Here is a 27,265-nt window from a genome sequence, read left to right on the forward strand (position 1 = left end):
CATATATGAACTCATATTCATATTCATATATGAACTCATATTCATATATGAACTCATATTCATATTCACGGTCATGTTCATATTCATAGTCATATTCATAGTCTTAGTCATGTTCAAATCCCTACTCATATTCATATTCATATTCATAGTCATATTCATATTTATATTCATATTCAAATCCCTACTCATATTTATATTCATATTCATATATGAACTCATATGCATATTCATGGTCATGTTCATATTCATAATCATATTCATAGTCTTAGTCATATTTAAATCCCTAGTCATATTCATATTCATAGTCATATTCATAGTCTTAGTCATATTCAAATCCCTACTCATATTCATATTCATAGTCATATTTATATTCATATTCATACTCATATTCATATTTATATTCATATTCATATTCGCCTTCGAATTCACATTCATATCTTGTTCGAAAAATTAATGAAAAAGCGTTTGATTTCAATTCATATTTATCCGTTACACTGTTTGTGGTGTAAAGGTATATTAAGTTTATGTAAATGTATGCAAAACACTCAGAAGGACTTGACCCACCTTTTATTATACCAGTCGATTCAATATGACTCTCTGAAGCGATTTAAGCTTGTCTGTCCATCTGTTTGTCTTTTTTCCTTCTCGGACTACTTGGCAGACCACGCCTTTTCTGATGATATAATATACAATGGTGACCCGTAGTTTTCTATAGTGCATTTATCTGTTTTATTAAGGTGATCGCGAGGAGACTTACTGGATTTGGGCAGTGTGGGTTATTTCTAAAATGACTTCTTTTTATCATGCGCAAGCAAGGTTGTGTTAGTATTCACCAAAACCTCTTTTTTTTGAGGGCATACTACGGTGGTTAACTTGGATCTCAGAGGCATAATATTTGTTCCCTATATTTTATTGACAAAGTCTCCGGTGAATTGGGTGAATTGATTGCATTATTGTTGGCCCTAAACATATATATATATAGATATATTTATATACCTCTGTATCTCTGGGATGTATGGTTTACCTCTATCTATGCAAGTAAGTAATCCCAAGTTTTTCTTCTTACGAAAAGCATTTTTTACTGATGGCATAAAATGCTAATGATCAAATCTGGGTAAATTGTTTACGAGCGAAATAAAGTTCGGATTATTAATTCAAATTGGATTTTTTTCATTCTGAGTAGATATTATTTTCCTCAAAACAATAAATAGCCTTTATTACGGTCTTATGCCTTCCACTGTAAATGACTTCAAGTTTTCTGCCAGTACATCGATCAAATCGATTCTATTGATATAAGTCGATGAGAGCGTAGTAGATATGTAGTAGAGTTGATGGTCATAAAAGGAAATGGTTTATGTTATAAAGTTGTTAAAGGTTATTATAGCTATTGAATCCATATTAATGGAGAAAATCTCTTAAAACTGTCGTTGGAATAAAGTTCTTTATCAAATTAAGTACTTAACGTTAACGTTTGTTAGTATCTCAAGACACCTTAAAGAAGTTAAGATCTTTTGAGTGGAATCAGTTTTAAAAATTCTTCTCGCTTATATACGTATTTTAAAAATACGTGTGCACGTGTAGGTGCATTTTCTTATTTTATTATACGTTTCTCTCACTTGTTTTTTTTTTTACTTATTTAAAATACTTTTTTTTTTCTTTTTTATTATCATTTTACTTGAATATATAAACTAATCTTGAAATGTTATAAAGATAAACTACATGCACAACACAAATGTCATAATAAAATGCGAATATATAAACACACGAATGCAGTGCAGTGTAGCTATGAATGCTGCTATTCACATACATTTGCTTATGAGTTTTCATAAATAATTTCAATATTGCGTATAAAATTTTCCCAGATCTCTTTTATATAATACTCATACTCATATATATATATATATATATATATATATGCATGAACGCAAAAGTACACACATATGTTCCGAGTTAGGTGCTATCTTGAAAAGTAGAAAAAGCATCATCATCATCATTATTATCGTACGCATGGAGAATACAAACATATAAAAAAAATTGTTGATGATGAAAATAAAATAGATTTGAGGAAAAATGCTATTTACTCGCTATGAAGGTTTGCAAGAAAAAACATAAATTTCTATAAATATGTGTAGAGTGTTTATCTGTGTTTGCCTTTGTATATAGGGAGTATTGCAGATGAAACCGAAAATTCCCCAAACAACATATTGCGTAAACCATACCACGATATTTTTACTATAATCCGTATACGTAGAGATGTAGAGAGACAGACAGATAGATAGAGCAAGAGAGATAGAAAGAAAGAGAAAACAAACCAAATCCCAATTGAGTACTAGTATCAGTATAAATAGCTTTAGCAATGACATCACTATTGTTGTTGATGAATATTACGATAAAGATGATGCAAACACCATCATACAATAACATCATCTATGCAATCACCGTGCGTGTTACTGGTAGCACATATCGTCAACATAGAGAGCTGCTACCGGTTAAAATTAAAGTATAATACAATGCATGACATTGCAGTCTTTGCATAAATTTGTTGTGCTTTTCGGGGTTTTATTATTGGTTTCATTGTTGATTATGATTTGGTGTTTTTTTTGTTTTTTTTGTTTTTTTGTTTTCATACAAGGCCAGCACGCATGCATGCATGCATGCTATGCTTACATGCCGTACATATTTGTTACATTCTCTTACATTTTATGTTATGGTTACATACAGAGTAAAGCTTTTAAACGAATTTTGTTGCTTTTGTCATTCCCTTTTTGTGTTTTATCTTTATTTTTGTTTAATGCATTATCTTTGGTCAGATGCATTGCATGCATGCATCCTGAATATACATCAACGTTATTGTTATTGATTTGGATTGATGTTGCTATATGCATGTATGTATATATAGTATATGTTTGTATATGTTGTTATGTATGTGTGCGCTGCAGTAAATAATAAAAGCAACAACCAAAAAGTAATAACTTTATAGGATTATTCTCTCTCGCTCTGCGAATACTTTTAGAAAGTATAGTTGTGTGGATGTGCGTATGTTTGTGTGTGTGTGTGTGTGTGTGTGTGTATGTGACTGTGTGCAAATATTTTATGTCATCAGATTATAAGTTTGAGCTAAATATTCAATATATAAATGGGTTGGGGTGACATGTGTATGAGATAAATTTTATTATTGCTTTTTTTCTGCAACATGTTACAAAGAACAATAAATTCATATTAAGTTTATGGTAACAAACATAACCATTAGACTGCACTGAGTGCCTTTCTTCTTTTCTTTTTTTTTTTTGTCTTTTTGTTATATAAGAGATCAAAATAAAGAAGTTAAGGATACGCCCCGATGAGAAGAGAGGGAGAGTGAAGGCATGAACTTTATAATAGCGTGATATTTCTTTTGGAGTGAATATAGACTGAACAGATCAACTTAAGAAAGTGTATAAACGGTGCAAAGCATTTTGTAAAATCTTTTCGCATCAGACAAATTGTTGATTGCTATTATTTTTTGCTTCAACTTCCAGGTCATCACGATAAGGAATTTTATTCACGATGAAAATATTAGCTGGTATAAGTTGTTAGTCATTTTAAAGAATGTTGTGCAAATTGTTCTTTTTCTTTATTGTATCTTGACTGGGGATGGAAAGTGGATCGATTTTGAGAACTGCAGTCATAGAAAATTAATGGGTTATTCCACACATATCATCCACATCAACAATGAGTTTGAATCGCGTTGACAGTGAAGTTATATTCTGATACGACCAGAAGAGTGCGGTCTGTTATCAGCTGTTAAAACACTGTGCAACGGTCAACACTATACGTTATAAACGACAATGAATCGATTGCCCGATTTTGTGCGATATTCAAAAAATAAATGATATATCAAAGAAGGCAACACAAGGTCATTTTGAAGATGATATCTGTCCATCCATCCATACATTAAACCGCGTCGTGATACGTTGGAAGCACTCAGCTAAGAACTGCTGACCAGTGCAGCGAACCCATGAAAATCGAGTTCTTTCGATTAGACGATACGCACTTGTTGAGTAGCGTTGTACTTCTCACAAAAATGTACGAAACTTGTTTGCCTCCTTTTTTGGTGTGGCATCCATAGATTGCCTTACAGATGGAAAGAATGCAAACCCAGCGATGGGCGTGACAATTTGGTAATAAAATATTTTTTATCAATTGTGAGAGATACAATAAAAGGCGGACGTGCGGACGTACGACCGAAAGCTAACGAACAGCATGGTTTACTGTCTGTGCAATCAGTCGAAGGATGTCTGCCATACATGTAATACTGTGATGATCAGAAGGAAGTGGGGAACAAAAGAAAGAGACAGGGAGTAGCTGCAATTTAGTGGATGTGTGTGTCTAAACGGAAAATATGTTGCTTTACCATCTAAACGCTTTTGATCACGTAGAACAGTATCCATCTTGACATGAAAGAAATTAACAAATCTGCTAGTAAAGCAAGATGGGTTAGCTAGAATCCTCTCGGATCGATATACAGTGTAAGAGCAAAAAATAAATGGATTTCTGCTCAAATCGATTTCTGCTCGACCTGCAATTAATCACGACACCCTAACAGTGTCTAAGACCGCTTATTAATCATTTTTTCTTTCTTAATTCTTACTTATCGCCGAAAATCACTTATACGGTATGATAAATATTTCTGAAAACATTCTGATAACCTTAGGTTAAATATCGATTAAATACCAGACATCTATTACACACAGTCTAGCCCGTATTTCCTTTTACGGTAACTTTTACAGTCTTCACTTTTTACAGTCTTTAGAAGAAGTGCTGACGAGAAAACATCAAAAGCTGCTTACATTTTGTCCTTCAGTCTTGGCTAAGAAGAGTACATTGAAAGCTTTAATAAAGTACAAGGAAGACTAATAGTAAATACCTTGAGTTTGAGGCTAAAACGATGTAGAAATATAAACAGAAAATTACTTTAAGGCAAAGCAACGCCCTTGTCTACGAAGCGCTTTAAAAGGAAATCCAATGAGTGCCACGTTTCCTTTACCGAATTTAGAATGTACTCACACTTTCCCCTGCTTGTGCTGTCTGTATTATTAAGGTGTATGTAGTATGAATACCAAAGTGAAAATTAGATGATTGACAATTCTTAGCTGCAGGTTTGCTGCGAGATGTTTAACAATTTTTGTGACGAAATCTTATTTCCCCTCCATCTGACTCGTATTTATTTCAAATATCTTTTTCGAATAATTACATCATGCGTACATTGTTATGTATATATATATTGATGATTAAAATTGTAAAATCATTAAAATTCAAGCATTGTCTTCTAATTTATTTTGTCAATATGTTTCTTGCATAATTTCTTAACAATTTCAATAATTTTTTGTTTGTTTGTTTGTTTGTTTGCTTTGTTAAGGAAAACTAATTTATTTTGCATTTAGAAAGTGAGAAATAATAGAATAACAACAAGCTGCAATACTAACAACATTAATTATTTCAATGGGACAAAGTTTAGTAGAAACCTATCTAATGCATATGCAAATCGATAAAAATTACTTTTCCTGTTTAATTTGAAGAGGAGCTCTATTGAGCACTGCTTTCAAGGCTCTGTTACATGACTTTTGGAAATGAAACGTTCGAGCATTCCCAACAAGTTTTCGGACCCAAAATTGGTTTTTGGTATTGTCCATTGAAAATATTTACGATACGAAGAAGAAGTTGGAAATTTTTAAAAAACACAAATGATTTTTTAAGCAAAAAAAAAAAACTGATTGACTTGAGAAGCAGAGAGAAATTGAAGGACAATTTTCTATATGTAAACAAGTGCTTGAGAAAACATTCTTTCAATTTTATTGTGGATGGTAATGAAGAAATCGGATAAAGTCCGCGAAATCGCTAAAATCGATTTACCTGCAAGTTCATCCTTATATTTTGTGTATTTGGAAAAATCGACAGTGGGCTCAGGTAATGCACGGTGAGATTTGCAAATGAAATCAAACCCTCACTGTGACAACTCACTGTGGGCCTTAGGAGATAGAACTAAATATAAGGGAACTATAAGGATATGATAGATGCTTTCATGAAATGATAAAAGTTGGCCCCTGTTTAGGGAATCCTTGCAAGGAATTATTGTAAGGGATAAGGATGAAGCAGATTTGTTTGTTTCACTGTTGATTTTCATTACTGCTTTTGCCTTAATTTTATCACTTCAGGCCTACTTACTTACCTCACAAGGCGAATTCTTTTTTCGATATGAAATTCACGTCATATTCAAATTGAAGGCATCAAAGTTTGAAGACTACTGACAAGTGATGGCCTATATATATGAAATGATTAAAAATATATTCCCCGAGAAAGTAATGCGATATTGTTTGGCTCATTGCGTTAAATTAGCTCTTGATTGACCTTTAAATACAAATGTATCTCTTGTATGTAATTAAATATCGCATAAGGTTGATGAGTTGATGAGTGTTTAAGCGTACATTGTAAGGCGTTCAAGAAATATTATAACTAATTACAGGACTATAATACTGCTATAGATATTTTAATAAAGTGAAATGTGCGTTCATTCACTTCAATACCATGTAATAACAATAATGACAATTGTAATAATCAATAAGGTTTTGATCATGAAATGCAATAGAATCGTGAAGATAGGAACGTTCGAATCGTTGATTGGTTCTCATTAGCACAATTTAAGCGTAGACGTGTAACGTAAACCTACAGAAGTAGAAATTCTACGGTGCACATGTATGTAGGAGGCGTCTGAGTACGCAATTATAACGAATAGTAAGTAAGAGAAAAAACAATTAAAGTCCATTATATACGTATGTATACGTAAGGCATCAACTCCGTTCTGAAATTGACAATGTAGCACAAAGAGGTATTTAATCAGAGCATTGAACATAATTAATTAGGTCGCCTATCGACGTTATCAAGATGCACTTATGTGTTCATTGTGCATTCATTAAAATGCTTCTCAAGTGCTTCTCGATATAATACATCATTTTGACATTTAGAATTTATCCGCCCTTTTAATAAAATGGAATGGAAGGCTTTATTCGATTAATCGCTTTTACAAAATATTGTAAATCGATTTATATTATAAAAGACGAATACAAATACATTGGACATGTTATGACCGTCTGTTAGGTCAGAGAGTTAGTGGATAGGTTGGTTAGGTTTTTACTTAATTCCAAGGATAATAGATGGCAACTTAAGAAAGATCATTCACTTAATTTTTTATTCGTTATTATACCCTACGCTAATTGTGGAACAAGTTTTTGCGAATGCAGGGCTTAAGATAGGATAACGTTACGGACATCTTACATTTCATGAAGTGGGTCTTTAGAAAACTTAGCCAGTCTCCTAAGCAACCAAACTATAAGAGAAGAGGAAACTAAGCTTTATCTGTGTAATGCAGCTGGCGACCGGCGAAAAGATTGGCAACAGTTGGCAGAAAGTTTAGCGGGAAAACGGATTAACAGAAAAATGCCGCGTCGACGTTAGGTGCTCGTAACTTGTTTGTAAAAGGATATATAAGCAGAATATTTGCGGCGAGTCAAGAGCAACACTCGTAATATTCAAGCGGAAGAAATATAAGGTCCTCTGAGTAAGTTGTAAATAGATCTCCTAAGAATTGTGAATAAGACTTACATACAAATGTAAAATTCACAAACGGCAGACTTACTTTACAATATCGATTGCGTCAGAATCACTTTCTTCTGAATCCATCTAAGCTTGTCCGTCCGTCTGTCCATCCTTTTTTTATTGTGTTCAGTTTACAACTGCAAATTTTCGAGAGATTTTGGTGATATTTGGCACATCAACGAATTTTGGCCGAACGACGAGCGCCGTAGGAAATGGGTGGGAAGGGATTACTTTTTCGACTACATTTCAAAAAAAGCCTTATTATTTTGAAAAGTCATCGTTTTTTAACTTTCCTTATGTTTCCCGTTATGTGAATTGCATTAAACGAAGCGGTATAAAGCATTCAGTGGTGGGCCGTGTCTCACTATAATGTTTTTAGCCGTTTTTTGATAAATGTAAGGAGAAATTTAATGAACCTTTTCTCTAATTTTGTGAAAAATCGAAGGGAATCTTCTTCACATTATCCTAGACTCGAAGATGAGATTTAAGTGGTCATGATATCTTGCGTGGAAAATGAACCTCATTATATTGTATTGCGAGCGGTATGAGTCAATAAGATTCTGGGAGAATCCTTAAAAAATGCTTGAAAATCATTCACTTTTAGATCAAAGAGAAGAAACATAAATTTAATTAAAATTAACTTAATTGACTTAAAAATAAAGAAAATTATTTCTTTCCACATTGTCGCACATTTCTATCTAAGATCTATGATTAAAAATAACTTCTCTTCTTGTAATAAATCTCAAAAGTCGGTTTTTTGCTTAAAGCGAAAGAAACAAACGTACATTTAACGATACAAAGTTTCTTGTACACTATTTTAATAGCAATAGTTTTTATTCACTTTCTAAACATTAAAGATGTTATACAGAAAGGTTGAAGCGCAACTAGAAAAGATTTGAAAACAAATCAAAACAAAAGATGACATTAGATTGAACTTCCGCAGACAAGGGTAAATAGTAAGCGATCATGATAAACGAGAAAAAAAAAAGAGCAATTAACAAATGGCATAAAAAGTGTATAAATTTTGTTTGTAGTCGTGTAGTAATTTTTATATTGAAATGGGGACATTTCTGGAAATTTGTGCTGGTTGTGCGGTCCTAGGAACGATTCACGTAAAAGAGAATGCCTGCTAATAATGAAAGCTGAACTGCTTTGAAGAGTGACAAAGTACGTTGAGCAAACAAGTGAGCATAGACCAGAACCAGAGGAACTCGTAAAAAAAGATAGCAAGCACAGGTTGTTGGTTGAATGAGGATGAGTGCGTTAAACTAAGATAGAATGCTCTTGTTTTAAAATAGAAGAGTTGCGTCCAATCAAAGCTAAACGAGACTCGTAAGCTTATTTTCACTACAAACACATCTCTATATTTTGTTTAAATATTCAATTAAGATACTATGGCACACAAGAATTGCTCTCTTTCTCTCTCTCTCTTTTGTTTATTTTACTTTAACTGCACTTGACTTTGCGTAATGGGAAAATTTATTTTAAATATTGGATTTTTGATAAAGAAAAATTTATTTTGGGAAACTTTGTTTTACGAGACTTTTCCTTACTAAACACTCGCTGCGGGGGATAGGGGCTGTTGCTGCTGCTGCTGCTGCAAAAAAAAATACGTTTTTATGCTTAGCATACGAGCTATGTTATGTTCATAAATTGCTGTAGAGATTTACTTAACAATTTATGTGTTTTCATTTGTTTGGTCATTGGTTATTGGTCTCTCTTGAGATCAATAAAACATTTGTTCATTATTTGCGTGGTAGAAGTTGTTCGAATTTTATTAACAATTTATGTACGATATCTACCTGTGCTTACAAATCTATTTACATATTGAGTATAAAATATTTTCGTTATTTTGACACCAGCTAATATCCATATACACCTCGGTATATGTCTCTATGTAATTTAGCTGTGATGCGGAATCCTACTTGTTATCGTTATCTCCATTGATTGGTTTGAAGCTTCACTGCCATAAACGAATGAATGAATGATTGTTTTATTTGATCTTTGTTTTTCTGTTTTTTTTTTTTTACAAGAATTTTTAATTAATCTTTTACAACATTTATCACTACGTATCGAGCGGGTTGGTTTGTGTTAAGGGGTTTGGTTTGCTTTTAATTGAATTTCACACAATTTTTATATATTTTACTGGTCATCTGGTAAGGGCAGAAGGAGATTATTTATTGACGTATCGTAAGATAACGTGACCAAATCATGTTATGTTCCTTTTAACAGTCTTTTTGCTTTTTAACAACCATGATTATGTATTGCGCAGAAGAAGATGAAGATAACGATGAAAAAGAATAACAGAATAAAGAAAAGGATTATAGTCTTTAAGCTTAAAAAAAAAACTTATTATTATTAAACGGAACTTATTTAAATTTTTAAGTGAAAGTACTTCACCGGACGCTTTGCTTACATTAGTCTTTTTATTATACTTTTACTCTAAGTCTGCTGCCTCGAATAGTTTTTCTCTTTCTTTTTTTTTTTCTAAACTACAAAAAAACCTTATGGAATATCGATCAGAAGTTCTGTATCTTAAGTTATCGATCGAGAAAAATTTATTCATTTTGCTATCTATTCGACTACAAAGGCGATAGAGCCGCTTGTGCGACGAAGTGTCTTTAATCTCATCTCATCTGGGAAAAGCTTGCCCTGCATGCGTTTTGTTTTGTTCAAAGCGATCTGAAGTGTTGTCAGTTATACCCGAAAGGGTTACTTGAAGGTATACGTGAAAGAATTGTCTATAAAAATCTAAACGACGACTTCTTGCACGACAAAGTACATTGTATTCTTTATGGTTCCGTTTCTGCTCAAAAAAATTTTTTTCTTGTTCTCTACCAAGTGCCGCCTTACCATGCATGGGTTACGGAACGGAACGAAGAAGATTGCATGCCAATCGCCACAAGTCTGCTCTCGCGGGTAAATATCGAGCCTTTTGATAAGGATCCCCAATCCCGACCAGATTCGAATGAAAATAGCCATGACAAAAAGATTTTCCTGGTGGAACTGTCGAGGCATAATTCATAACGAGCTCTTGAAAACATATTTAACGATTATTACCGATAGATACGTCTACTAGCTGCAAAAAGTGCAGGAGAGACTCCATGAAAAGCGTCCTGCACTCGTTAACCCCGAAAACGTCATTCTTTTACACAACAATGCATGAACACATATAGCAAGGATGACTCAAGAAAAAATTCTTGTGCTTGGGCGGTTGCCGGGCCCTGGTCCTACAGACTACCACCTTTTCTGCTCATTTCAAAACTTTTTGAATGGAAAAACCTTCAATTCTGAAGAGCAAGTCAGTCGAGCTGTCGAAAATTTCTTCGAGTCCAAACTAAGCTCCTTTTACAAGGACGAAATTGATAAACTGTCAGAAAGATGGGAGAAGTTTCCACATAACAGTGGCGAATGCATAATAAATTAAGATAATTTTCTTATTTTGTTGTTGTTGAAAGCAAAACAAATGTTTGACAAAAAAAAAAAAACGCAAGCTACTTATGGCTCGACCTAACATTTATTACAGAGGAATATATACTTTGTTCATATACCACACATTCAAATAAAGAGTATCATGTTGTTTGTCGAAAATATCGTTACTCGTTTTCTTAATTTGTTAACTTTCTAACGTTATATTAAACAATAAAAGCAATTCTCCTTAATATAAACCAAACGGAATTTATGAGTCAAATAATGATGAGAGTAATCAGGTATGAGCCGGAACTATGGGTCAGAATTGATTTCTGATAAATTTGGAAAGTTTTTCGTGAAAAGTGTCTTTTAAGTAAGTTTTTTTTTTTCCTTTTTCGATGCTATCATCGTGAAAACGACTCAACCTTAATTTAATTTATTTTTCAAAATATTTTGTCTCCTTGAGGATAATGAAATTTATGGTTTTTACACGCATTACGAAGAATCATAAGTAAACGAAAAAAAAAGGAAATTTACACCAAATTGAGTAAAATCTTCTAAAAAGCAAAGTGTTATATAATAAAATCAAATGAAATTTCTGTTTTTATTACTCAACTAAAAGCAATAACAAGGAAATATAAGAAAAGTGACTGAGAGACTGAAAAGTGTGCGCTGCACTAAATATGAAATTAAACGCTTGATATTATGAAAGGAAAGCAAGAACGACGAGCATAGCATGGCAGGAACTCAATAGTAAAGAGAAACTTGGTAAAATGTTTAATGATATCATGTTACTTGCTTTGATGGTTTTCACAAAATGGCAAAAAGGCTATATACGCTATATACGTTTTGGCGCATACCACAAGCTTTACCACAGTGGAAAAACATATACCAAATATTGATTGCCACTTCCTGGATGAATAGAAAAAACATGCAATTATGAAAAATATTTATTCGTATTTTTACATCGATATCTTTTAAAATTCGTTCCTTTTTTACGTAAGAATTTTTAAAAGATATTTCGGTTGTTTTAATATATGCAACTGTTTCTTGTCTTCGCCCAATTAGGTCTTCTTTCCCGATTTATCGGAACTGCGAGAAGAACAGATGGTGATAGATGGAAAACATGTACATGTAAAGATGGAAGGACGGACAGTCAGATGGAGATGGTAAGTAAGTCAGAGGAGGCGAGGAGAAAGGTAAGTACGCACGGACAACCTGTTAGTAATGCTGTTGGGTGAACAAATGGACAATGGTTTACATAGAATCGATGGATAGACGAACAAATAGTTCCACCTAGCGATTAAGCTTCGCCGAGCCTCGCCTAATTCGGAACATGGGGCAGCGGAAAATTGCAAATTAATTATCGAATCAATTTTGCCTTCATCTTCCCGTAAGGGCATGTGGCAAAAAAATGGAAAATGAGTACAAGCAAATTATATTAATCTGTGAGTTAAATGTACGAAATAAACAGATGTTTTCCTTTGAACTTCTCTTTCTTTCTCTACATAACTACGCACACACGTAAAGTTAAATTCTTTTCAGGAAAGAAAACTGAGAAAAAGAGCATATTGTGGCTTGGCTCAAAGTAACCGTTGTATTTTTGTGAATCTTAACAATTTTCAAAACATTTTTTATATACGTACGAATGGATTGAATCGCTACATTTATTCAAACTTATATATTACATCAAAGTTGCAAACTGGCATACTAAACACGACCTTTCTTTTCTGTTGTTTTTTTTTGTGTTAATCATATTCATATTGAATATAAAATTTAATAAATTTGAAAATTGACAAAAGTGTATCAGTTACATAACTATTTCACTTTTCATTGCATCCGTTATCAGACGAAAATTAATCTGTTTACTGAATTGTAAATTTTAACAAAAGATTTATTTGAAAACTATATTCGTTACAATGAAATATCAAACTTAATTGATAAACTTAAAAAAAAAAAAAGAACAAGATACCACTCCAGCTACTGCAAGGGGCGTATATACCTACCTGCATATTTATATGTTTATATCTATATACCATATATATCTGTACATCTGCATACCGGGATGCCTTTACACTTGCATATCTCTATGTCTGTACACCTAAATATTTATAGGTCCACATCTACATATTTTTCCCTGGTAGTGCTAGCTACTATTAGCTTTACGAAATTCGAATGGATCATCGCGAAATCAGTTCTTCACTCTCCAGGATGGGCTTTTGTGAATTATCGGCTCAAGCTATCTACAACCACCTGCCACAAAACTCGTATGAGATCAGGAGTTCGGAGTTTGCCCCTGCCTGGCTCTGTCTGCCCGAGAAAATAGAAACTTGAAAGCAGAGTAAGTAAAAGCTCTATGTGCGTTTTGTTGCCCTTCGTGCTGGCTTCCACAGTAATCTCTCTCATCCAAGTACATGTCGGAAAATCTTTGACTGTTAGATAAAGAAAAAATTTACTCCTTCCTATGTCTTTCCTACATTTACGGTTCAGTGTATGTAATTAAGGTCCGCGCACACCTTCTCTTCGGGACGTCTTCCGAACGTAAAATGATGAATTCATCCTTATTTTTGTTTTCTTCTACGACCCTCACTTGTTTTCCAGTATGCATGACCGGATCGCCAAAAAAGGCATTCGATCGCTATAACCCTTACGATCAGTGTTGCATGCCTTTAACGACATGATTGCAACCGAACTTCGCTATAGATTAAGAAACATAAGCGCGAAAGTAAATTTTCTTTAGATTCTGCACAAATTTCATAGAGCTTTCAGGGATGTACAAGAGCGCTTCATAGATCCTAATATATATTCAGAGATTATTCACGAATTTCAAAAGGCATGCAAGGTAATGGATCCTCCCTGAGGCTTATCGAAGTTTGCTATGAATGTTCGAATGAATATTTTTTTAAAACGTGTTAACTTTCTTTATCTCTGATTTAATGGCACTTGCGCTTGATTTTGTCGGAAATTAAAATAAATTGAATCTTAAGGTCTTTTCTCTTTCCTTTTTTTTTTTCTTCTATTGTTTTGCTTTTCTGTTTTGCGTTTTGGTGCCATAAGATTCACTTGAAAATGTAACAACAAGTACATTAAAAATTATTATTTTAACATCAACACTACACAACAATGTACCAACACAACAGGAAAACCAGTCACAATATGAACAGTATATTCATATATATATATATATATATGTATGTGTATATACTGTATGCAGTAATTGTAAAAGAACATTTTATATTACATATAGACTGAAGGCGTCCATATATATATACACTCACAAAACGAGGTGAAGGAGGAGAGATTCAGTTCACTACGGTTCAGAGAATTTGTTGTATTAATAAAACACAATTTTCTTTTCTTTATTTTTATTTTTTTTTTCCAGTATTTTAAAGTGACTCATAGGGCCTCCGCTCATGTACATGTTTAATATTATTCTAGCTTGTGCATCATTTCATTTTACTGCCACTACCATAAGCATAAGCATCAGCATCAGCATCAGCATCGACATCACTATCAACTATAACGTCAGCACATATTAGTTTTACATGCCTTATATTATGTGTTTGCATAAAAACAATGTGTGTTTTCATTATTTCACCTCCTATGAATACGGAGAACTCATCCTTACATATATATATATATATATATATATATACTCGGTGTCCTTTAAATATATATATATATCTATGCCCGCGCTTGAGCATTTATAAAGTAAGGGTTAAAGTAGATATGATTTTTTAATGATTCTACTGTCATACGTATAAAATTGTGTTTATATTTTCCCATAACCGAATCTTTTCACTATTATTCAAAGACTATCCACACAAAAAAGGCAAAAGGAAAAAAAGGAAAGAAAAAGAAAAAAAAAAAAATGTCTGTAAAATAGTTAAGCTTTAATTCCTAAGTGAAAATAAGATCCAATCTATCGATATCTTTGGCTTAAGGTAGTTTGTTGAAATAATTTATTAAATTTATCCCCATGAAATACCCATGAAATAAATAAGGTTACATTATCACTTATATAGCAGCTTATTGTCTAGTATCAGAGATTCTTAATTGAGTTAAAGTGGCTTTTATGTACAAAAAAATTGGTATCAAAAAAGTATGTTGTTGTTGTTGTTGTTATTATTATTCGTTTGGATAATCAATAAAGCAATGTCAAGGCGCTTGCGATAAAATGTATGCGTGTGTTGGTTGGCCTTGCACCAGTTACCGTGAAAAATAATTTTTTTTATAAGAATTGCAGCGACTCAGTAAATTTGCTAACATTTGCTAACATAGCTAGCGACCACAGACCAACTTTAACAAATGGACGAGTTTTACTTGCCAATAATTCATTGATTTTTTGTACATTTATGGGAAGTACTTGCAGCAACATTGTTTCTACATATATTGTGGATAAAAGTACTTTACTTTTTCTTTGCATTCTTTGTTTAATTTATTGTAGGGTGGAATCCGGACAACATATTTGCAAGCTGCTGATGCCAGCAAGCCCTAAAGTTATTATTATTAAAAATTAAGTTCTTCAGTACAAATTTTGTAAAATATATTTTCTTGAACATTCGCTTTGTGTCGACAGACATTTGCTTTAAGATCTAAGATCCTATTGTCCTAATTTGTATAATCCTCATGCCACGGACCACTCATGATAAGAATGTAAGTTTTGTGCGGATCTATGGAGAACTCAAAACAGACAAAGCTTCACGCCTATCCAGTCGGAACCATTTAAGTTGATTGATGTCTGTGTGTCCATCTGATCAAGTCATGTCTGGCCATTTGTTTGGTGTTCAGCCTAAACTCTCAAATTTTCCGAATATGACAAACCCTATTGAAAACGTATTGGATTAGATCAGTTTCACGAACACACGTGTAGTTCTACTTTGGAAAAAAAAAATTGTTGGTTTTTAACCTACAGGCTGAGCTGAAGTGGAAAATTTGGCTGAGATGGGATCATTTTTTTGAAACCCCATCCTTCTGCGTCTACAGAAAATGAGCCTTTGTATGGCAACACGATGCAAATTTTAATATTTTGTGACGAAAGTGGCCGTTTTCGATACGTCACTTCCAACTGAAAAGTTATTAACTCTTAACTAGGAGTTAAATGATCTGTTTCTTAGTACCCTTAAGTTTGGTTATTATGAGTTATTGTGATTACTTACTCGTTTGCCTGCGGCGAATAGTTTCTCACAACTTTTCATGTGTCTTCTTCGAGCAGCTAGTTCACCAGCTAGTAGCTAACTTACAGGAAAATTTAACTGTCACTTAAATGCTATTAGATTTGATGTTAACTGAGACATAAGTTTAGTATAGTTTTTGTTGAAAACTGCACGTAGTGTGTAAGCTCGTACCATACAGATGAATTTTTCGAATTCCTTTCCATATAAGATCGTACTTTTCTTGTGGCAAAGGCAAGGTTTAACTTTTGGATCTTGAAATTTGCTTTAAAATTTCTATTTAACAAGCCCTACGAAAGCTTTGGAGTATATAGGTCCAGTTCTTGGTTGTGTCCCTTTAAAAAAATTTTTCATGAGGAAAAAGTCTTTATAGGGAAGCAAGATTTAATTTTCGATGAAGAGTTATATTGGTCGCAGTATGGCATCTAATAGTCGACCTTGCTTTGCTATAACAATTTCGATTGTTTTCTTTATGAAAATACTTTTTTGACAACATTATCGTTAGCCTCATCAACCTATGCAGATTTTGAAATAATATTATTTCTTGGAATTATTACAATTAAGTTTATTATTTTACTTAGTTTAACGAACACGCAAACTAACCTTACAAAAAAAAAAAACATATGAAACATGATTGCATGAATGCCTTAGCCGTGGACGTTTCATATGCAAGTAATTGGAAATGTAATTATAATTCGAAAATAAAACATAATATTAAAGTTAAACGAAAAGAATTAAGACTCGAAAGTAAACGAAAAATAACAAACACGAGAGCCAACGCAAAAGCAAAACAAATGGTAAATGCAATTAGAGTATAAAACGATACCTTAAGCTACCGAAGCGGAAACTTAAGGAAAACTGAAATTTAAAACAAAAAGAAAAATAATGTAACATAAAAAAATAAACAATCAAAACAAATAAAAGTTTACATTGGCTTTTGCTCAGTTAGTTAATTAGTTCAAGAGAATTGCAAGCAATTCTTGCTTTAGAAATGCTTTAGAAAGGAAATAAGCTTTACTCACATATAATCTACGTTTTAATGCATTTTCTTCACCTGCATTTAATCTGCCAGTGCTTATAGAGTATAATATAATTTACATTTAAGCATTTAAAATGCAACTCTTTCTGTTATTTTCTTGTTTTCTTTTTTTTTCTAAGATCCAGAACTATGGCTTAGATTTTACATATATAGGGATGTTGGACGTAAATTCATTTCGTTAAACCGTTTACAGAATTCGGCGTCAAATTCTTGATTGGTGTCAAGTTCTGAGTCGATCCAAGCATGTCTGTCCGTCCGTCTAAGCTTTGGAGTAAACATTCTACGAAAAAAGGGGGAAAAAAAAATAAAATGTCATTTCGAAAAAAAAGCATTAAAATTGCTAGCGTACAGGATGAACTTGAAAACGGGCCAAAACGGACAAAGGGTATGCTTGCAGTTACATACCAAGTGTAAAGCTGTATTTTCAAAATCGAAAAATGTGGTCTTTTTGCTTATCGCTCATAAACTACAACAGAGGCAACCATAACAAAATCCGTGTACGTTTTGTTGTTGACCCCACAATACCAGTATAAAGAAGGGAATATTTGGCCGCATCCAGATAATTAATTTTTTTTTAAGCTAGAGTTGGTTGATGCGACACAAAAGATTCGATCAAAGCTCGATGCAGTTTTCTTACTTGTCTTGTTCACACTTATTAACCAGGACGCTTTTTGTGTTGCTTGAGATGGGACGTACATTGTGTATACGCACCCCTAACACCTTCTTGATTATAAAGCATAGCGTATACGATGTCTACCCGTTATATTTAGTTTTTCTTGACGCGCCCTTAAAACTTTTACCTGAGAAGTACATTTTACTTAATTCTACTTCTATGATTGTCTGAAATGAAATTAAAATTCCAATCCTTGGATAAGACATATAAAAACAGACGCCAAGTCGGATTCAGTTTTTATTTGAATTCAATCAACGACATATGGATGCTCCACTTGCCAAATCGATTAAGTCCATAAAACAAGAAGTTGAGAAAAATGACAAAATATTATAAATAAATTATTTATTATTCAGAAGTCAAAACGATTTTGTCATTTAGTGGTGTTATTACTTATTATCGGAGAAATTTGTTTTAAATATGTACAGTTAGGAGCTAATGAAGTGGTTTGAAATTAAAATTTAATAAAATTCTAAAAATGGAGTTAACCGATTTGGCCAGTGAAGCATTTTTAGATTAAGTTAAAGTTAGCTTAATCGGGCGACCAATTGCTTCCTTTCACAGTTGAAAAATAATGATCAATAGGATGTCTAAACGAAAATCCTGATTTCATTCATTTCTGATAGTCCGCCTTTGCCTGCAGCCACTTTTGAATTGCAAGGAAGGAGGAAGGAGGAAGGAGGAGAGGAAATTATTGACACACCACAAGCCTGATCTTGATCTAAGAGGAAGATCTTAGGAGGATATAAAAAGCAAAACGTTTCCTTCAACGAGCCGAGAGTTCAATTTATAACAGTCCTAAAATTTTTGTTCCTTTATTCCTCTGATTTCGATTGGAAGCTTAGCAAACCTTAGTAAATCGAAGACGCTATCGGCTTGTGCTTCCACCGAAGGGAGAATTCTAAAGTTAAGCTGAACTAACATTTAAGATAGTTGAACTCAATCTCGGTGTGTATTTGATAAGCAAGTCTCAAGGTTCATCATTTAATCCGGCACTTTTTCTTTCTACTTTGTTGACTCTTCATAAAGAGAGATAAAAAATACTCTCTAACTCTTTTAGTAATGGTGTCTTTATGTACAATTGTTTACCCTATAAATCCTTATGTTTAAAATCGATAAAGTCATAAGCTCTTAATATACCATTCAATGTGCCGGTGGCTGCGATCCCCCCTTTTTCAAAACCATTTAAAACGTTATAGACAGAAACCCGACCATTAAACCGCCACCTTGTCGAGAAAGAGTCTTCCCTTTCTTTCGTCATACTAAAAATTATAATTATGTTCCCCTGGTGCAAGTTTCTTCTACATAGAAAGCGATCTATGGAAGTCGGCTTGAAGAAGGAAACCAGACAACCCCACGTTATCGCAATAAATCTGCAGGTTGAACCACTATTCTGGAATAGAGTTCTATAGTCATACTGAACATTTTTCTCGATATGATGACTTTTTCATTTTCCATTGGGCCAAAAAATGACAATATAGAGAATAACATAAAATATCAGTCTACCCATTGACGTCAAGCAGACTGGGTTAGGAAAATGAATGTGCAATCGATTGGTGTAATAAATTGTAGACCTATTTAAAATTGTTCATGATTTTACACACATACAAGTGTGGCAAGTAGAAAAATGGTGAGGGAAGGAAACTAGTTACACGCCTTAACAACGGGTAGGTGCGGGTCTTCTTCGCTCAAAATTGGCCGTTTGTGTGCTTGTAACGTGAGCAGCGAAGAGAAGAGAAAAGTTTTTGTGTTCAGAAAGTTGTATTGCAGAGTTTCATAGTAAACGATTACTTACATTTAATGACGATTTCGAATGGCATGGATTTTCTTTACTTGTTGCCAGAACGAAGACAATGTGTTTAATTTTGCTTAAAATTTTCCATATTTTATTTTTGTGTTCTCGTTTTCTTAAAACAACCGCATGGAAAATTTTCTCCTGTCATGGTTCCAGCTGCACTGAACTTAGTCTAAGAGAAATATTTACATTATTGTTCAAAGAAAAAGCTTATTTAAAATGTTCTTCGTAGATGGAGCATTTTCCTCTACCGTCCAGAAATTACATTTTTGGCATATTTTTCAATATTATTTGCATGTTGTGCGACGACATTAAGCTTTTTAACGGAAATGTCACTAAAATTATGCAATTTGTAATAGCAATGGCAGTGAACATTTGCTACTGTATGAGTGTATATATGTTTGTATACACACACACTATATATATATATATATATATATATATATATATATATATGTAAAAGGGCATAAATGACGTTGTGCATGTAAGGGTATGACTCTGCATCGGCATGTCATTGTGTTGAAGTGTATATGTATGGATATATATATATATATATATGTAGGTATATATAGCGTACATTTTCCGTTAAATTATTTACACTGTGCCATTAGGTGTAAAACTCGAAAAAGTTATGGCAGCATAACTAATATTATTGTGTAACTTTCTCTCTTTCTCTCCATCTCTTTGTCGCTGTCGCTCTATCTCTATTTTGCTTGACGTTGCTTTTTTGGCTTCTTTTGCTGTTTGCCATTTGCTGTGTAGACTTTTGTGCAATTTTAGAATATATGTATGTGTGTGTGGCTGTTTGAAATTTTTGGAGTGCTTTTATTTCTACAAACATTCATACTTATTCGCTTATATACAAACACAAATATCCATACATATATCTATACATACTTGTAATGATAGAGCAATAGTAGTAGTAGTAGTAGTAGTAGTAGTAGTAGCAGTAGTAGTAGTAATAGCAACAGCAATATTGTCAAGTGCCGTTGTAACAATTTGAAATGAATTATTTCAAGTTGAATTTTCAAACATTTCCTCTCTCCTTTTTCTTTTGTCTTTCCCTCTCCCGCACTCTGGCAAGCAATTATAATTTATTTATTTTACAAAATTTATCATGAAATTTATTTACGTTGTGTTATTCTATGTTTTCATTCTATACGTTTATTATTATTATTGTTATATAAGTTAAAGAGCACTCGCGCACCATACAGAGAAAGGTAAAGTGTTGCTGTACATGCTGCTCGCATATGAAGTTTGTTTTTTTTTTTTTTTTTTTGTCGAAAAACATTTTAAAAATATATCTAAAATTACAATTTAACCTTGTTAAGCACAAAAACAAAGCAAAGGAAGCCAAGTAAACTTTAATCAAAAATATCATAACTAAATGCTGCCACATAAAGGCAATAACTTGAATCCGACAAAACTATAGCTACTAATATTCTATTAATTATTTCTATTGTATATTAATTGGATCTTTCCAGAATAAATACAAGCCTTATTTAGTCCATCCCTTTCATATGAAAGTTTCAAATTTTTGACTTGTCGATATATATGATAAGTGATAAGCATTGTGATGTTTTGTTCATTCCTGATAACCAGATATTGTTTTTTTCTTACTCTTACTACGAACTCTACACACCCAGGAAACTCTGCAAACATTTTGTATGATAAGTTATGGTTATTATATTTACATGTACACAAACGGCATACATATCTTAAGACTGATGTAAAGAGTTAAGCATATAAAACGAGCATTCCGGTCATGTATGTGTACATGTTTAGTATAAGCTCATCAACAAATAATTTGTAAACCCAATAAAAGTCAAATAAAATTTAACCAGAAACGTGCCAATGTGTTCGACAAATGGACAATTTCCTACATTTTTTATACTCACCTATATAATAAATGATATATTATGTTTATTAGTTCATTTGCTCTTAAAAAAAAAAAAAAAAAAAAAAAAAAAAAAGGAAAAGAACTAAAGTAAGTAGTCGTAAAGTAAAAATAACATGATTGAATGGAGAGAGTATGCAAGTTTTTAAAGCATAGAAAGGAGAGTGAAGGCCAAATAATGACACATGGCACATGATATATAGTTTTCCGAACTTTTTTAGAACAAAAATAAATGATTGAAGGAATGCTTTCCAAAAGAAAATTTCATGAGTTGATACATCATGTCACGCCTTATATTTTGGTTAAAGAAATCTCTCTCCTTTCATTTCAAAAACTTGCATTTCTTTCTTCTCAATCATATTTCCTTCTTTGCGATCATTTCGAGAGCTTATGAAGTTTTCGAAATGTCATGAAATTCTCCTACATTTTGTTTGAAACTTGCTACTATAGGGATTCGCCTTGAAAATGAGAACTTATTGGGTAATGTGCTTTATATAGACTGCATTCACAGCTATAGAACACCTATAGGATTTATTTTAACTTTTGGTGCTCCCTGGTGCCTGTAAGTCTTCCTGGCCATTGGTTTTTCTAAATATATAGAGAATTTTTATTGAATGGCTAGTTGAAGGGTGAACATTACTTTTTGGCTCTTTATATACAATGTCAAATGCTTAAGTCAAGTGCGGGAAGCATTAAATTACACATGTCCTATAGACGTTCGATCTCTTTTAGAAAACTAGGACTAGAAGAATTTTATTCACATTTCGTATGCATTCTTCGTCTGCGTTAAAAAAAATCATGGCACCAATGCAATACAAGGTCAAATCATATAATCAACTTAAAATCAAAATTCAAATAAAAAGTGGAGATCAGGGAAATTTTAGGTTATAACCTAAAATTCGAGAATATTCAGACCAAACTCGAAATCGTGATCGAACTTGGCAGCATCAGAATGCCCTTTAGCGTAAGTAGCCTGTCGAACGCCATGCCAAGTTCTTGTAAATCAAAAAAAAAAAAAAAAAAAAACAATTCCAGGTACAAAGAAATGTAAATTTTTCATCCATAGAACAAGCCCTTGATTTAAGTTAAATAAAATGTCAAGATTTCCAGACTGGATTAAGGGACCTTACCATAACGGAATAAGATCAATAATTAAGTCAAACAATTAAATAAAAATCAAAACAGTGTATGTAAGGTAAGTGCTGTATACATACGTATACATAGATACGGGTTGCGGATTACATATGTAGCATGTTTAGTTTGTATTATATAGAGAGCCAAGCCTTCTTCATATTTGTCTCAGCATACATTGTCAAGAGAAGGTGAAGATCGGAGGGCAATCATCTTACGCTTTATGGTATTCGGTACTCCTCGGTCTTAATGGGCAATCGTTTCAGTCGTTACCAGCGAACAGTAGTAAGTTTATTCCGTTTTTTCACATTGGCTTACCAAAGCAGTTCTGATTGGCTCAAGTATCAAAAATTCGGCGTAACTTGTAGTGTTTAGTTATCTACTTTATATGCTGTAAGTAGTTTCCAAAAAGACGCAAAAAAAACTGACTAAAATACTTCAGGCACTTATATCAAAATCAAATCACTTTTTTCTTCTTTTTTTTTTTTTTGTATTTCTCAACTTTTGCTTCCTCCTATGACCAGGGGAAGAGCATTGTGCTATATTGCATGTTTTTTTTTTTTTTTCAGAAATGTCATCCAAGTAATACCTACGAAAAGAAAAGAACTAAAAAAATGTATAAAAAATAAAAAGGACTAAGGGCGAAGCAATGGAGATATAATAGCAACACTACTAAGTAATATATAAGAGACTGTCAAAATAGTGAGCCCAATAATTGAGTTTACCAGCCATAGGCCATAGTTTACAGACATACATTGCTAAATCGATTAAGTATCCAACACTAATCAAGGATGTGAGGACATGACGGGTTAAATGAGTCCTTACCAAGTCTAAGTGTAATTCTTTTATTGAAGCGATTCCTTCGATCCCTTTGATTGAGTATAATAATAATGAATTCAAAAAGTTAGCCTCTATGTCAATGAAATGTTTGGAGTGAAATGAAAAATGAATCTCTTTAAGGTTCAATACTTTTTAAATTATTCAATATAAAACATGAATATTGTAAGTCCAAGAAGTACATATATATATATATTATCCGAGAGGAAACAAGAATTCTAAGAGAATACATACACAAATAAGTTATTTAAGTGTGCAGGTCACGTTTCCAATAATATTGAAGTTTAAAAGTGCACAGGAGCACCACATACTAATTCACCAACACAGATGTTTATATGAAAAATGTTACAAAGAGAATAATAATAACAACAATCAGGCCACTTTTGTAAGTGCATAGAGAAAATCAAAATCCTGAACTGCTTCTTCTCTTCGGGGAAACGAGAAGAAATATTTTTTTTTTTCCTAGAAATTAAAATAAATTGAAAAAATATGTGTAGAAAATTTGTGTAAATGGAAAAATTTAAAAAAAAAAAAGTATTTATTTTGTTTGTTTTTGGTGCATTTTCATATGCAGATACAAAAGCATAATAATGTTCATGAATTTTTGTTTCTTTTGTAGCCATAAAGCAGTAGCAGATCATTTTTTGCTACCCTTTGTTTCTATCACAAAAATTGCTTATCTGGACGACTCATTGAAACTTAAAATTCATAGAAAGTTATCATCAATTTTTGGTATTTTGTAAGTTAACAAATGCAATAATTTTTAATTCTCAAATGCCTTTAAGGAACATGAAACGAGATTTCTCTTGTTTTTTTTTTTTTTCTTTTCAAAAAATAATCTTATCTTGTATTTGTTATTATAAAGTTGTAAATGAAACGTCAGTTGAATGATTATATTAAGCAAATGAATAAGTTTCATTAAGATCTTTATTGTGTCACTTGTGTAGTTTAAAAGCATAACGATATGCTTAACTTTTGCTAAATTGATCGAAGGCTGAGAGAATATGAAGAATACCAATAATCTCACGATGCCAATAAATTGTCTTTTTTCCATTACTATAGGTACAGAAAGTCGTTCTAGACGATTCCTTTGTTCATTCATTCGCTGCTTATCGTCTACGGTGTGAATAAAACTTGAGATAGAAGCTTGACTAGTCTCGATATCAAGCTTTGTGATTCCCGATATGTGCTGGATATTCAAGATTCATATCAAAGAAAGGATATAAATATTTTCTAATTTAATTTCTTTTCTTTTTTTTTTTTTTTTCTTGATAGCATTTGTTATACTTTCCTTTATGAAACATAAATAACGCAAATGAAAATCTATGAAAGAAATGCTTCCTAGTAAAAAAATATGCTAATGTATTTCATACACGCATACGTCTCTCCCCCGTTTTACGTATACTATGCTAATGTCTATTGATTTGCCCTCAATAAAGCAATTCGTGATAATGATTTGTGTATCGTTTGACATTTAGGCTTTTTGTGATAAATAACAACTAATGGCTTGTTTTCGGGAAACGGTTCAGTGAGCACATAAGAAGAGGGGAAGAAATAACTTAAACGAAAGCCTTTCAAGTGAAATAAATTTTATTACTATCGTTGTAACAGGCATGTTAAATTTGTCAAGAATTCGATATGCCTGCAAGTGGGCATTACAAGCACTATGAATTAAATAAATCCTTTATTTGGATACATAATGGAATATAAATCTATTCTAATGTATATATTTCTTCCTGTCCTATCGAAATCATCTACATATGTATGAAGGGCGATTACAAAGTGTTTTTTAATTTTGATCAACGATATTAACGAATCGTATCCAAGTCAGATATAAATTTCTTAATTTCAGTTTATTGCGTGTTTGTATACCGTACACAACTTGTGGTAAGGATAAGTGAGTTTCTATGAATGCCATGCACAGACACTTAAAAGCAGTTAAAATACATCGACATTGTATTTTACGCCAATTCATTGGGAATCGTTTTCTTTATTGCAAATTATGGCGTATTTGTCCATCCCTTCCTCTGTCCGTCCGTCCGTCCGTCCATGTTCAACTTGAAAGTCCCAATTGTTGAGAGATTGTCAACAAAATTGCCTACATTGCCCTGGACCATTATGTCTACTTCATGTCGGACCATTTTCTCTACCTCCTCTTATGTAGAGCTTCACTTTGCGAAAAACATCATATGAAAGCGTAATATTATCAACAAAATTCTCTACGTTAACCTGATTTTAGTTGAAAATAAGTCTTATTGGATTATTTCGACTTCCTCCTCCTATGTAGAGAGTTCACTTTGGAAAGAAAGACAAGTGGATTGAGAAAAATTTCGGAAATTTTTCAGTCCTTTCTCGTACAAACTGTCTTATAGGAAAAAGCGATAAGAAAAATTTTATTATAGTATATGAAACTGAAATTGTTAAAAAATGTTTTTTTCAGTATACAAATTTAGTGGGCTGGACTATAGACAATTATTTTTCGAATCTTTTCTCGTTCTCATGACCAGTAAGCCTTCATCATCATCCAATCTTCATTATAAAAAAAAGCTTTTAGAAAAACTTACTAAATTTGGACAAGGCTAATTAATCTAAATTTTAAATCCAGACCTCTACGAAGACTCTCACGAAAAGTGAACAAGTGAGTAAGGGGAACAAAATGTAATTTTCGTGCGTGCTTTGTGATGAAAATTGTATTAGCTTTTGTAGGGCATGTATCGCTGATCTTTGCCGGTCTCTTGCGCTTTAATTCTTTTTAATAAATCTTAAAACAAATTGAATTCTTAGTAAATAGTTATAGAAATACGCCTTATTTGACTTATTTTCCAGCTAAAGCCTGTAATCGAGTTATGGATACTTTTGAGATTTGCAGTTCTTTCTCAATCAGTTTGGTTGTTGCTATCTGTTTTGTTTGAGAAGGTTTTCCAACTTATGCTATCAACTACAGCTTGCTTTTCTATTTGAATTATTATAAATGTAGGCAGCTTTTCCCTATCACTTATGCTTTTCCCTACCAGTCATGTCGGTTAATCTCTTTCATAGATGAAAGGTAAACATCCGAAAGCTGTAGAAAAATACTTTCTATTGCTCTATGTCATCATTTCATATTATTTTGTTTATATAATATATATGTTACGTTAAAGTGAAACTGCAAAAGCCTTGTAGTATATAAAAAGTTATTCAATTCAAATAGTAAATCTAAAATTCTACCATCATTGAAAACATAAGTACTCTCCACCAACAATCAACAGAATTTCAAAATTAGTACAAAACCCTTAGCATTGCATGCATCAATATATTGATAACCAGAGAAGTCTTATTAACTTACCCCTAAGATTTCTACATATACATATAGTTATGCACTTAAATCATACGAACATACCTGAAAAGAGAAGAAAAGGATATAATGTTTAGTGAACTTATTTGAATAAGAATTTTAATAAACGCTAAAGTTTATAAAACATTTTCTTTAAGATTTCCTTAAAGTAGTGCAAAAGAAAAAAAAAAAGAAAAGAAAAGAAAAAACGGTAATGTTGCGGTATAACATTACGCTAAATTTCCATAAAGCAAATAAAATGTCATTGAGCTGATTAATTGCGCATACAATTTAAATATGTATAGAAAGAGTGGCCACCACCACCATCACCACCACCGTCACCAACCGACAGTATTAATATAATCA

The 27,265-nt window shown here is 32.6% G+C and overlaps 1 protein-coding gene and 1 long non-coding RNA gene across 4 annotated transcripts in view; both read right to left on the reverse strand.

The window, feature by feature from the left end:
- The window catches only part of LOC119636673 (matrix metalloproteinase-2), a 394,606-nt gene that overhangs the window by 116,770 nt on the left and 250,571 nt on the right, over window positions 1–27,265 (reverse strand). The window lies entirely within an intron of this gene.
- LOC119636676 overlaps window positions 23,226–27,265 on the reverse strand; it is a 95,106-nt gene continuing 91,066 nt past the window's right edge. Inside the window, exon 2 of the long non-coding RNA XR_005247164.1 lies at window positions 23,226–26,965. This is a non-coding gene — a long non-coding RNA (uncharacterized LOC119636676). The remainder of the gene's footprint in view (window positions 26,966–27,265) is intronic.

This window comes from Glossina fuscipes, unplaced genomic scaffold (assembly GCF_014805625.2).
Source record: "Glossina fuscipes isolate IAEA_lab_2018 unplaced genomic scaffold, Yale_Gfus_2 28, whole genome shotgun sequence".
NCBI classification, from domain to species: domain Eukaryota; kingdom Metazoa; phylum Arthropoda; class Insecta; order Diptera; family Glossinidae; genus Glossina; species Glossina fuscipes.